Here is a 13614-nt window from a genome sequence, read left to right on the forward strand (position 1 = left end):
CAAGTAATCCCATTAATTGAGGTAAGTCAGTTTTAATTCAAAATTTAAACTTTTCCCACTTATTTAATCATTTTTACTGCAAAACCCATTTTCTGGAAAAATATAAAGTGTGAGAATGACCAAAAAATAAAACAAGGAAACAAGTACTGACATTTCAGAATCAGAACTTAATTTATATCAGCAATTAAAATGGTCATCAGAATATGGATATATCTGGATTTAAAAATGCAGTAGAATTGCAAAACATCTCAGAGACAAAATCTTGCAAAAATATAAAATTCCATTAATATATTAAGAGAATACATTCATGAAATTGAAATTTACATCAGAACATGACAAGACTGTCCTAAGCTACTAAACCTAACATCAACAGCTTTTGTCCTTGGCTAGAAAGCCGGACAAAGTTGACGATGAAGAAAAACAGGAAGAAGAAAACAAATTATTTCTTCTTCCGACTCTCTACAAAAAGAATAGTGAGTCGAATGATTCGCTCTTGTTGGCGGAGAGCTTCCATCCTTTCTTCTTCCAATCGCTCCAGATGGCGATGGTAGTCCATGTAAAAGAATAGGAGGTGTGTGAGAACCTCCTGGGGAACCGAGTCCCAAATCTCATCAGGAATGACAGTTACATGCCATTCCTACTGCCAGTCCTCACAGCTCAACTCCATGTTGAATGTCTCATAGTTTAAAAACATATTGTAGTTAACCATGATTGTGTTGGTATGAAGGAAAAGAGAGTGAGTATGTGAGAAAAGAATTGATGTGTAGGCTGATGTGAGGTGATGGTTTATATAGGCAAAGGAATGCCAGGAGACGCAAGGATAATTTAATGCGGACAGGTAGAAATAATTCTACCTCGTCTCCCTAGAATGGGAAGAAGAAAAATAGTCATTGGAAGAGTAAAACAGGGTTTAATGCGCACAAGAAACAAGTAAATATTACTGTGCATGGACGTGTATCACTAACCCCAATTGTATTGACTGTTAATATCCCACCCATACATATTCTGATGTAAAATAAGACTATTTCATATTTTAACCACAAATAAGTCAAATAGAGGATCATAATTTAATATCAGCACTTGGACTTATATATGAACTTAACAGTCATCAGAACATGATTTCTTAACTCGAAAAATGAATGCCTATCTCTGTGATTCTTCACACAAATTCTGATTTCAGTTCTTCAGAACTTCCATCAGAACTTGTCCTCAGAATTTATGCAATCTGACACATAAACTGTTCATCTAAAACAACATTGAATGCCACAGGAATTTTCATCATTCATATGGAGTGTAAGTGTGTGTATTAAGCAAAATATCAGACAAAGAATAAAGTCTGATTCACTTCAGTACATCTTAGAAATAAGGCATAACTAAGAACTTTACTAAAAATCGGTCATTATTCTGAAGTTTACTTTTGAATGAGTTCATGCATGAGTCCACCTCAACTATTTTGTGCTTATTTTATTGTAAGTCATATGTCATAGCCTATTTGTATATTCGAGGATTCAACTCAACTCAAATAAGAATGTAATAAGTAAATAGTGGATCGACCGTCAGAGAGATCTCGCAAAGTAATATCTGTCAAAGGATTCAGAAACAAGGTTCATCTACAGACTTGAGGAATTAATTCACTGGAAGAAGTTCAAGAAATTGATCATGCCTCAGTGATATAAGTCAAGATCGTGGATTTAATCAAGTGACAGAGATCTCGTCAGAGTATCAATTAATTACAAGGATTTAATCTGAAGAAAATCAAAGTGTCAGAGTCAAGACATGAAGAAATGTCACGGAAGTTAGTCACTCATGAACCAGACAGTACATCGAGTGTCAACGTTGAAGTGGTGGAATTGATTCATAATTTTCAGTGATTTTCAGAAGATTTGCAGAAGAATGGTTGCTGCTCAAGACTAGAATTAATTCTCTATTAATTAATTAATTCATCTAATTTAATTAAGAAAATAAATTATATCTGCAAAGAATAATTTATTTATTAATTGAATTAATTGATTAATTAATTCTGAATTAATTTTAGGAATTTTCAGAAGTTTAATTGGATTAAATTTAAGCATTAAATCAGCAAGACAATTGAAAATGAACTAGCATGACAATCAGGATTGTCATACCGATTGTCATGCTAGGCCATATTCAATTGTCACACCGAAAGTTACTCTAGGAGGATGATTGTCTTGCTAGTTCATTCTGATTGTCATGCTAGTTCATTCAGATTGTCTTGCTAGTTCATTCAATTGTCTCACCGAAAGTCTTGCCAGCTATAGGATTGTCATGCCAAGTCAATTCTATTCGTTTGTTGATTTAAATAGAAGCAGAGAAGCAGCATATCATTTAATCATCCACACAAGTCAAGAACAAAAGAGCAGCCGCCTTGAAATATAAAATCATCTTCTCTGCAGAAATTCAAGATCAATTTCTAGTTTGTTAATGTTAAATCCAAACCACTAGAATTATTTATCTTGTTCTTGTGTAACAATCTAGCGGATCAAAATCCCTAGAACTTAATCTCAAATCGCGTTTAGCATTTGATTCTAATTATTGCAAAAATAGAAAAAGTTCATGTCGAATTTATTCTAGATTTGTGATAATTGATTTGAGATTAATACCTTGTAATCGATACAGTTGTTGTAACACCTTTCAAGTTTAATAATATTTTTATTTAACTTGAATTTTGTTTCACATTTTTTATTCCGCATTTTATTCGATTATTTGGTAACGTTTGTATTCAACCCCCCCTTCTACAAACACATTGGGACCTAACAATTGGTATCAGAGCCTTCTGATTAACGAACAAATCAAGATCCTAGACTTTTGTGATTTTTCAACTCCTTGAATTTTTATTCATTCAAAAATTCATAATGACTTCACATAAAGTTGGAACCGTTAAAATTCCACAATTTGATAAAGAGAATTATATCATGTGGAAGAAGAAGATGCTATTATTTTTACAAGTTGCAAATCCCAAATATTCAAACTTGTTAAAGAAGGGTATAAAAACTCCGATGATTATTGAACCGGAGGTAATAATAGATGGTGTGGTGACTACTGAAGCTAGAACCTATCCAAAAGAGCCTGAAGATTTTACTCCTGCTGAGAAGGAAGAAGCCTCCTTGGATGCCAGCCTTCAATTAATATTAATTGATTCCCTTGATCCCTTGATGAACAGACATGTGATGAACTGTAAAAATTCCAAACACATGTGGGAAACTATTGAGGTGATTAATGAAGGCACAGAGGAAGTTAGGGAGAACAAGTTGGAAATCCTAACCTCTGAATATGAACATTTCAAATCAAATCCAGGAGAAGGAATTACTGAAGTGTTTGAGAGGTACAATACGTTGATCAACAACCTGAACATCAATGGAAAGTATTATTCAATCAGGGAGGTCAACAAAAAGTTCCTGTTAACACTGCCAGCTCATCTTGAACATAGAATCACTGCCATTAGAGAAGCTAGAGATCTGAGTGAGATTTCTTTGGACAGGCTCTATGGAGTGTTAAAAACCTATGAGTTGGAGCAGATTCAACAGAAGGAAGTCTACGGGAAGGATAGAATGGTCAGCACATCTACTGCACTTGTAGCTGAAGGTCAACAACAACAACAATCTCAACAGTTAGAAAGAATGGTACAGTTTTCCAAGGGTGAGGAAAATGAGTTAGTAGCAGAATATGATCCTCCTACTACAAATCAATCAAGTGATGATTTTTATTCCTTGGAAGAGCTGGAGCAATTGGAAGACGAGTCAATGGCCCAAATTGTCAAGAGATTCTCCCATGTCAGATTCAAGAGGAATCCCAAGCTTAAGTACAAGTCCAACTACAACAAATTCCAGAAAGGTGGATCTTCATCCTCTAACACCAGCAGTGGTGGATACAAAACAGGGATGGTTGATCGGAGCACCATTAGATGCTATAACTGCAATGAGTTGGGACACTTTGCCACAGAATGTAGAAAGCCAAAGCAAGTAAGAAAGAACTCTGAAAGGGCTTATCTGGCAAAGGGAAGAAGCTGGGATGATACTGACAGTGAAGATGAAGATGAAGGAAATCTTGCTCTTATGGCTATTGATGGAAAAGCTTCATCGTCAAGAATAGAGGTAAAACTTTCTGATGCTGAAATGGTTTATCATCTAAGAGGTAACTTAGATTGTGCACGTCGTGATAATGAACTGTTAAGTTTACAGATCACAGACCTTGAGAAAGAGGTCAATGAATTAAGACTTGTGCACATTAATCAAGACAAATTAAAAGAACAGGTATCTTTTCTAGAGAATAGAGTTGACTGTTATAGAAAACTCGAAACTATTCTCAAAGACAAGATCACCGGTCTTGAGACTAAGGTTAGAGCCTACTTCAATTCTTGTTCGAAGGCTAAAGAGTTCTACAGTAAGCAAGCTGTTAATCAAACATCTGGAATAGGTTATGATTACAATGCTGCTATTGGAGAATTAGGCATAAACTCCCCTCCTCATGTATGTGCTAAAGGGAGGGAAGTACCACATGTGCTTAAGGGTGTTGATGAACCCCTCTATAAAGCATCAATTGCTGAACCATTTGATGCGACCTCTTCTGTTATTCATGAAGAAATACGTGCTGAAGATCATGCTAATGAGAAGATTGTTTCCAAGTCAAGTGAGTCGAAAGTTCCAGTCAAAGTTGTGAAAGCAACTGAGACTAACTCAGACACACATGAGTTGGATAACAATAATTCCATGTCTACCATGCATAAATTACCTGCTGTTAATCACTCTCATAAAGCATGTAGTGTTGCTAATTGTATGTCTTGTGCTTTTAATATGATGTATGCTTATTTTAATGGTAAGCATGTGTCTAATGATAAGAGTACTACTCGTCAGCATGTGAATAACAAGAAGCATGATAGGTCTAAGACTGCTAGTCCTTCTAAGGCTAGAAAGGAGACATTTGTGCCTAAGCTTAAACAGAAATTTGTTAACGCTGTTTACAAGGTCAAATGTTCAGTCATTGAGAAAGTTGAGGTAATTAAAATTAAAAATGTTGTTTTGCCTGACAAAGGACAGTTCTACAAGTATGCCGGGCCCAACCAAGTTTGGGTTCCGAAGAAGGTCTAATCCATTTGAAGTACAGGGCAGTATACAGGTATAACCGGTAGTGTGGATTCTTGACAAGTGGATCATCAAGACATATGACCGGAGATAGAGCCCTGCTATCAAATGTGGATTGAGAAAGCTGGCCCCCTGATTACCTTTGGAGATAACAGCAAAGGTTTATCTGAGGGATATGGCTGTTTGCAAGCTGGGAATGTTATCAGTGAAATTTTGTATAGTGTGCTAGGTTATTATCAGGAAGCAATATCTAACATATAGCACCAGTGACGAGACTTGAGAATATTACGACATATCAGGCACCTGCTGCACATTACACTTGGAATTGGACTCTAGTAAGATGTGTATAAGTGTACTCCTGGTTGGTGAGTCAAAAGAGGAAGTCAATGCACCACAGTTCATGGACTTTGCAGCTGCAGATCTATTGGACTATGCAATCTCTTCTTCACAATCTCACTTCAGGTTGGTATGAACTAGTATACTGCTCAAGAAATCGTCAAGGACATGGTATGGCACTCTAACAGAAGTTATAATTTTATATGAATAAGTAGAGTCGTCATATTAATAACTATCTTATCATTAGGCACAATCATATTGTTTTATATGTGCAGTGATATATTGTTTTATGCAACATAACAATTAGTATCTAAAGTACTTGACAAGTATCGGTCAATGATATGTTGTTAACATTATGTTGTAGATATTTATAAGCTTTTGACATGAATGAGAATTACTTAGACTTTACCCTAAGTGTTCAATGTTTTATCCAAAAACTCATTCATATTGAAAAACAAAATTAAACTTCTTTCTATATTAGTGGTTTCTTATTTCATGTAAAATCTTTTGAAATCACTAGTGTAAATCATTTTCTCTCTATTACCATATATTCTGTGTTACAGGTTCAGTCTCCAATGACTTTCTTTCATTAACAGTCATGAGGTTGAAAACCCACAACGTCTATCCCAGACTGTAAAGACAAACACAAAAACAGAACCAACCAACACTCTCTTACCACTAAATGTAGTATGAATGAGCGTGAGGGAGATAGTGCCTTAGTGCACCACATAAGGAAGGTTCTGTAGTCAACCCAGTAGCTCTGTCTCCTACATAGATGAGTAGTATTTAAACCGAGACAACTGCTAGCCCCCATACATCTTCTCAAAAAGATGTAATGGCTGAAAAGGCACAAAAACAGTTACTAGATTCATTCTCTCAACAGGGTGAGTCTATTGAATTTTGCCTGTCGGCCAAGGTATCCGATGTAGTGTCACCACTTCAAACATAAACAATTCTTGATGCACAAGGAGAGGTTACACACACAAAGGATGAGTTGACGAAAACAAGAGTTTTGACCATTTTAAGGTCAGATTCGATTGTTCAAGGTTCGTTAGTGGACCAATTGCCTTTACAGGTGTTAGGAGAGGATACTGATCCAAAAGCCATATGTCAGTGGTCAGTGTCTACCTCCCCAGGCTTAAATCCCCTGGATGCATCTGCGGATAGTGCATCTGACATAGGTGCAGATCGGCAACTTGTTGACAATGATTCAGATATTACCTGATGAGTCACAAGGAAGTGTCTTCACAGACATTAGAAGGGAACCTTGATCTTTATGCTAAAATCTTTGGATCATTGTTTACCTTCCCAGAATTCAAATCTGGAACCCTAAAAGGGAAACTAGCAACTTGTAGATTATGACTCAGATTCATCTGACGAGTTTAACAAGGATGGGGATTTGTGAACTCCCATTGCACCACCTGTGACCTCCTTTAAGGATGGCTAAGGTGATTTTCCTTGCAGGTACAGCTGGATTATGGAGCTATGAGAGAAGAGTGATATACTTGTGAGAATGAGTGTAAACACGAGTGGAGAGAAGAGTGAAACACATGTGAGGTACACTAAACAGAATCACACACTCACAGTGAGGTAGAAAGAGAAACTACTTGTTATTTCTTTTCCAACCAAGTGAAATATGAGAACTCCTTCAGACGACGGCATACATTCCTTCTTTAAGGGGGAGATAAAAGCTTAAGAAATAGTTTGGAGGATTCCTCAACTAAGGGGGAGAAATAGCAGGGAGGAAGAAAAAGATCCTAAAAATGTACACTACACCACACCATTGTTGTTTCTAACTACGGATCCTATTGTACGGGAGAGGTGGTAAACACAAGGTGATTTCCTAGTAAGGGAAGAAGCAGTTAGGGGAGTACCATTGGTTTTTATCTGCGGATCCTATTGTACGGGAGAGGTGGTAAAACGAAGGTGATCTTCTTTAATCAGTTGATTCTCATAGGGGGAGAAGCAAGAGATATGGGTTTCTCAACAGGAAATGTGGTTGTACAAATGAAGATGGAACTACTTGAAGATATGTTCAGTCTAGAGGAACATCTACTTGGAATCTGGAAAATGTTAAATCTCATCCAGAACTTTTCTGCTATTTACTTTGCATTTCTGTTTATATCTTTTTCTTATTTGTTAGTTGAGTTATCCTCTAGGTATTTGTGTGTTATTTTCTAACAAACAAATAGGGGGAGATTGTAAGTCATATGTCATAGCCTATTTGTATATTCGAGGATTCAACTCAACTCAAATAAGAATGTAATAAGTAAATAGTGGATCGACCGTCAGAGAGATCTCGCAAAGTAATATATGTCAAAGGATTCAGAAACAAGGTTCATCTACAGACTTGAGGAATTAATTCACTGGAAGAAGTTCAAGAAATTGATCATGCCTCAGTGATATAAGTCAAGATCGTGGATTTAATCAAGTGACAGAGATCTCGTCAGAGTATCAATTAATTACAAGGATTTAATCTGAAGAAAATCAAAGTGTCAGAGTCAAGACATGAAGAAACGTCACGGAAGTTAGTCACTCATGAACCAGACAGTACATCGAGTGTCAACGTTGAAGTGGTGGAATTGATTCATAATTTTCAGTGATTTTCAGAAGATTTGCAGAAGAATGGTTGCTGCTCAAGACTAGAATTAATTCTCTATTAATTAATTAATTCATCTAATTTAATTAAGAAAATAAATTATATCTGCAAAGAATAATTTATTTATTAATTGAATTAATTGATTAATTAATTCTGAATTAATTTTAGGAATTTTCAGAAGTTTAATTGGATTAAATTCAAGCATTAAATCAGCAAGACAATTGAAAATGAACTAGCATGACAATCAGGATTGTCATACCGATTGTCATGCTAGGCCATATTCAATTGTCACACCGAAAGTTACTCTAGGAGGATGATTGTCTTGCTAGTTCATTCTGATTGTCATGCTAGTTCATTCAGATTGTCTTGCTAGTTCATTCAATTGTCTCACCGAAAGTCTTGCCAGCTATAGGATTGTCATGCCAAGTCAATTCTATTCGTTTGTTGATTTAAATAGAAGCAGAGAAGCAGCATATCATTTAATCATCCACACAAGTCAAGAACAAAAGAGCAGCCGCCTTGAAATATAAAATCATCTTCTCTGCAGAAATTCAAGATCAATTTCTAGTTTGTTAATGTTAAATCCAAACCACTAGAATTATTTATCTTGTTCTTGTGTAACAATCTAGCGGATCAAAATCCCTAGAACTTAATCTCAAATCGCGTTTAGCATTTGATTCTAATTATTGCAAAAATAGAAAAAGTTCATGTCGAATTTATTCTAGATTTGTGATAATTGATTTGAGATTAATACCTTGTAATCGATACAGTTGTTGTAACACCTTTCAAGTTTAATAATATTTTTATTTAACTTGAATTTTGTTTCACATTTTTTATTCCGCATTTTATTCGATTATTTGGTAACGTTTGTATTCAACCCCCCCTTCTACAAACACATTGGGACCTAACATTTATGCATCTTTTGAAATTGTATTTTACAGTGGCTTCTCAGTGTAAGTGAGTCACGACTGCTTATCAGAATTTATGCTTTTATCAGAGCATTTCTCCAGTAATCATAGAGTGTGAAAAGTCACCAAGAAAAATAATTATTTGCTTTTCTGATGCATATTACTTAATACCAGAAATGCACTTGGGTCGTCCCTTCCACATTTTTACTCTAGATCTCAAAGGAGTACCTGATTTTTATTCCTTGTTTCTTTTCCTTTTTCTTTTGATAAGTGAGGTTTATCAGCACTTAGTATATTTAACAGATTTACTAACATCAGAACTTAACAGATGAGAAACATTATTCTAGTTTTTGACTTAGTAATAAGATAGACAAAGTAAACTTAACTAAACTTAATATCAGAATTTGCTTGTGTCAATAGATTTCCTCATAAATAATTACTTCTAACATGGGATCTCTAGTATATTAAAGACTACTAGGTCAGTATCTAGCACAGTTATCCTCATAGGATTGAATAGCCACATAAACAGTCATATCACTATCAGAGTTTAGAAATTTACATCAGACAACAATCAGTCCTTAAGCAATTTTCAATTAGGCACAGAATACACAAAGAAAGTCATATCTGTAAATACTGATCATAAGGTCTGATGTATCAGAACAAAACTAAGCATATTTAGAGAAAGAATCTGAAACCATTCCAAGTTTATTTACCAATCTTGTAAAAGTAGCTTCATACAGTGGTTTTGTGAATATATCTGCTAGTTGTTGATCTGTTGGAACAAAGTGCAATTCCACTGTACCTTCATCCACATGTTCCCTTATGAGTGGTACCTAATGCTGATGTGCTTTGTCATTGAGTGTTGAACTGGATTACCTGTCATAGCAATAGCACTTTGATTATCACAGTAAATAGGGATTTTAAAATATGTTAACCCATAATCCAATAACTGATTCTTCATCCAAAGAATCTGTGCACAATAGCTTCCTGCAGCAATGTACTCTGCTTCCACAGTTGATGTGGAAATTGACTTTTGTTTCTTGCTAAACCAAGAAACCAATCTGCCTTCAAGAAATTGGCAGCTTCCACTTGTGCTTTTCCTGTCAATTTTGCAACCTGCAAAATCTGTATCTGAGTAACCTATTAGTTTAAAATCTGATTCTCTGGGATACCACAATCCCAGATCAGCTGTTCCCTTAAGATACTTGAAAATTCTTTTCACAGCTGTTAAGTGAGGTTCTCTTGGATCTTCTTGAAATCTTGCACAAAGACAGGTAGCATACATGATATCAGGTCTACTAGCAGTTAGATAGAGTACAGAGCCAATCATATCTCTGTAATCAGTAATATCTACTGATTTACCAGTATCCTTATCTAGTTTTGTTGCAGTGGCCATGGGAGTGGATGCACTTGAACAATCTTGCATTCCAAATTTCTTCAGCAAATTTATGGTGTACTTGGTTTGAAAAATAAAAGTGCCTTCTTCATTCTGATTGACTTGAAGGCCCAGAAAATAGCTAAGTTCCCCCATCATACTTATTTGATATCTTGACTGCATCAGTTTGGAAAACTTCTTGCAAAGTCTGTCATTTGTAGAACCAAAGATGATATCATCAACATATATCTGAACCAGAAGTAAGTCCTTTCCATGGTTGAGGTAGAACAGCGTTTTGTCTATAGTTCCTCTGTTAAATCCACTTTCCAGAAGAAACTGAGCTAAAGTCTCATACCATGCTCTTGGAGCTTGCTTAAGGCCATAAAGTGCTTTATCAAGCCTGTAGACATGATTAGGATATTTAGGATCTACATAGCCTGGAGGTTGTTCAACATATACTTCCTCCTCCAATTCTCCATTGAGAAAAGCACTCTTCACATCCATTTGAAAGACAGTAAACTTTTTGTGAGCAGCATAAGCCAAAAATATCCTTATGGCTTCCAATCTAGCAACTGGTGCAAATGTTTCATCATAATCAATTCCCTCCTATTGAGAATATCCTTTTGCAACCAACCTTGCCTTATTCCTTGTAATTATGCCATCACTATCAGTTTTATTTCTGAATACCCACTTTGTACCAATAACAGATCTGTTCTTTGGTCTTGGCACTAGGGTCCAGACTTTGTTTCTTTCAAATTCATTTAACTCTTGCTGCATTGCTTGCACCCAATCAGCATCTTGAAGAACTTCTTCCACTTTCTTTGGCTTCTCTAGAACTGGATGCTCCCCCATGATCCATGCTATCTTTATCAATATTTTTTGATTCTCCCCGTGAAACTATGCTCTCTGAGTTGGATTCTTCAGAATTTAAGTTTTCAGAATTATCAGAACTTGACGAATCAGTTGTATGTTCTGATGCTTCTTGAGATGTGGTTGTATCTTGAGTATGCTCCCCCTGTATAGGTGCATTTTCCTTTGGCGTAGTCACCACAGTTTCAATAACATCAGAGTTTAATCCATCAGAGTTTGCAGTATCAGGATTTGGACTGTCAGAATTTTCAGTATCAGAATTTAAGTCTTCATTTTCATATCTCAGCTGATCATGATCATTGAAATCTTCAAGTCCAGTAATCTTCTTATCATCAAAAGAGACATTGATAGATTCCATGACCACTCCTGTTCTTAAGTTATAGACTCTGAAGGCTTTTGTGGAAAGTGGATATCCAACAAAGATTCCTTCATCATCTTTTAGATCAAATTTGGATAGTTGTTCAGGATTAGTCTTAAGAACAAAACATTTGCATCCAAATACATGAAAATACTTCAGGTTTGGCTTCTTTTTCTTCACCATCTCATACGGTGTCTTTCCTTGCTTGTTAATGAGTGTTGCATTCTGAGTAAAACAAGCAGTCTGCACAGCTTCAGCCCAGAAATAGGTTGGAAGCTTTGCTTCATCAAGCATTGTACGTGCAACTTCAATGAGAGTTCTATTCTTTCTTTCAACAACTCCATTTTGCTGTGGAGTTCCAGGAGCAGAGAATTCTTGCTTGATTCCATGGTCTTTGCAGAACTCCTCCATTATCAAATTCTTCAACTCAGTACCATTATCACTTCTTATTATCTTCACTGAATCTTTGACCAATTTATCCAGTTGCTTGACATGATCAATCAAGAGAGATGCAGTTTCACTTTTTATGTGCAAGAAATACACCCATGTGTATCTTGTGAACTCATCCACTATGACCATAGCATATTTCTTTTTTGCAATAGACATGACATTTACTGGACCAAATAGATCAACATATAGTAGGTGATAAGACTCAAGAATTGATGATTCAGTCTTGCTCTTGAATGAGGATTTCCTTTGTTTAGCCTTCTGACAAAAATCGCAAAGGCCATCAGGAGCAAATACTGACTTTGAAAGTCCTCTCACAAGATCTTTCTTGACTAATTCATTTATATTGTTGAAATTTAAATGAGAGAGTTTCTTATGCTAGTTCCAGCTTTCTTCAATTGATGCTCTACTAATCAGACAGACTGCAGAACCATCAGTACTTGTTGAAAGCTTGGCTTCATAGATGTTACCATGCCTGTATCCTTTCAGAACAACTTTGCCTGTAGATTTGCTAATAACTTCACAGTGTTCTTCAAAGAAATCCACATGATAACCTTTGTCACAGATTTGACTAATACTCAGCAGATTGTGTTTAAATCCTGAGACCAGAGCTACTTCTTTAATGATGACATTCCCAAGATTGATATTGCCATATCCCAACGTTTTTCCAATGTTGCCATCTCCATAAGAAACACTTGGGCCAACCTTCTTCATAAAGTCTGATAGCAGGGCTTTATTTCCAGTCATATGTCCTGAACATCCACTCTCCAGAACTAGGATGTTTTTCCTGTTGCCCTGCAATCACAAAGACCACTAATGATTAATTTTAAGGACCCAGACTTGCTTGGATCCTCTGGCCTTATTAAGTTTGTTAACATTTGCAGCGGATTTAGCATCAGAGTTTATGGTAACATTTTTCTTATCAGAATTTACACTATCAGACTTTGAATCAGAACTTACACTAGAAGGAACAATGCTAACTTTCTTTAAAGAAGGTTTTATTTGATAATAATCATAGTACAGACTATGATATTCCTTACAAGTATAAATGGAATGCCATAAACTACCACAATGAAAACAAGAATTTTGTGGCTTATATCTAACAGACTGACTCTTAACTCCTGACTTTGAAGGTAAGGAGTTTATATTCTTATTCTTCCTGCAAAAAGAAGCCAGATGGTTAGAACTTCCACAGTTATGACATGTTTTTCTAGGAGCATTAGGAACAGGATTACAATCATTGCTTTTATTCACACCTTCCTTTCCATTCCTATTTTTCCTAGGTGATTTTACCTTGTTTGCATTCTTAACATCTTTCAGCTTATGCTTAAGCTGCTTCTTTGTCATTAAACATACGTTTACTTCAGTTGTCTTTTCCTGTTTTAGTTTGTCAGAAGTTAATTCCATTTTAACTTCTGATTTCTCAGTATCAGACTTTACAGCTACAAACTTAACAGGTTTTAATTTTGGATTTTGTTTAACAACTATAGGCTTAATATCTACAGTTCCTTTATCATTCTTATCCTCTCCATAACCTAAGCCCTCTTTCCAGTCTTCACTATTTAACAAATTCTGAGTTGTTCTACCAGAGTTAGTCCAAGTCCTAATAATCTCTTTTTCCT

The sequence above is a fragment of the Apium graveolens genome, chromosome 1, assembly GCF_009905375.1.
Source record: "Apium graveolens cultivar Ventura chromosome 1, ASM990537v1, whole genome shotgun sequence".
NCBI classification, from domain to species: domain Eukaryota; kingdom Viridiplantae; phylum Streptophyta; class Magnoliopsida; order Apiales; family Apiaceae; genus Apium; species Apium graveolens.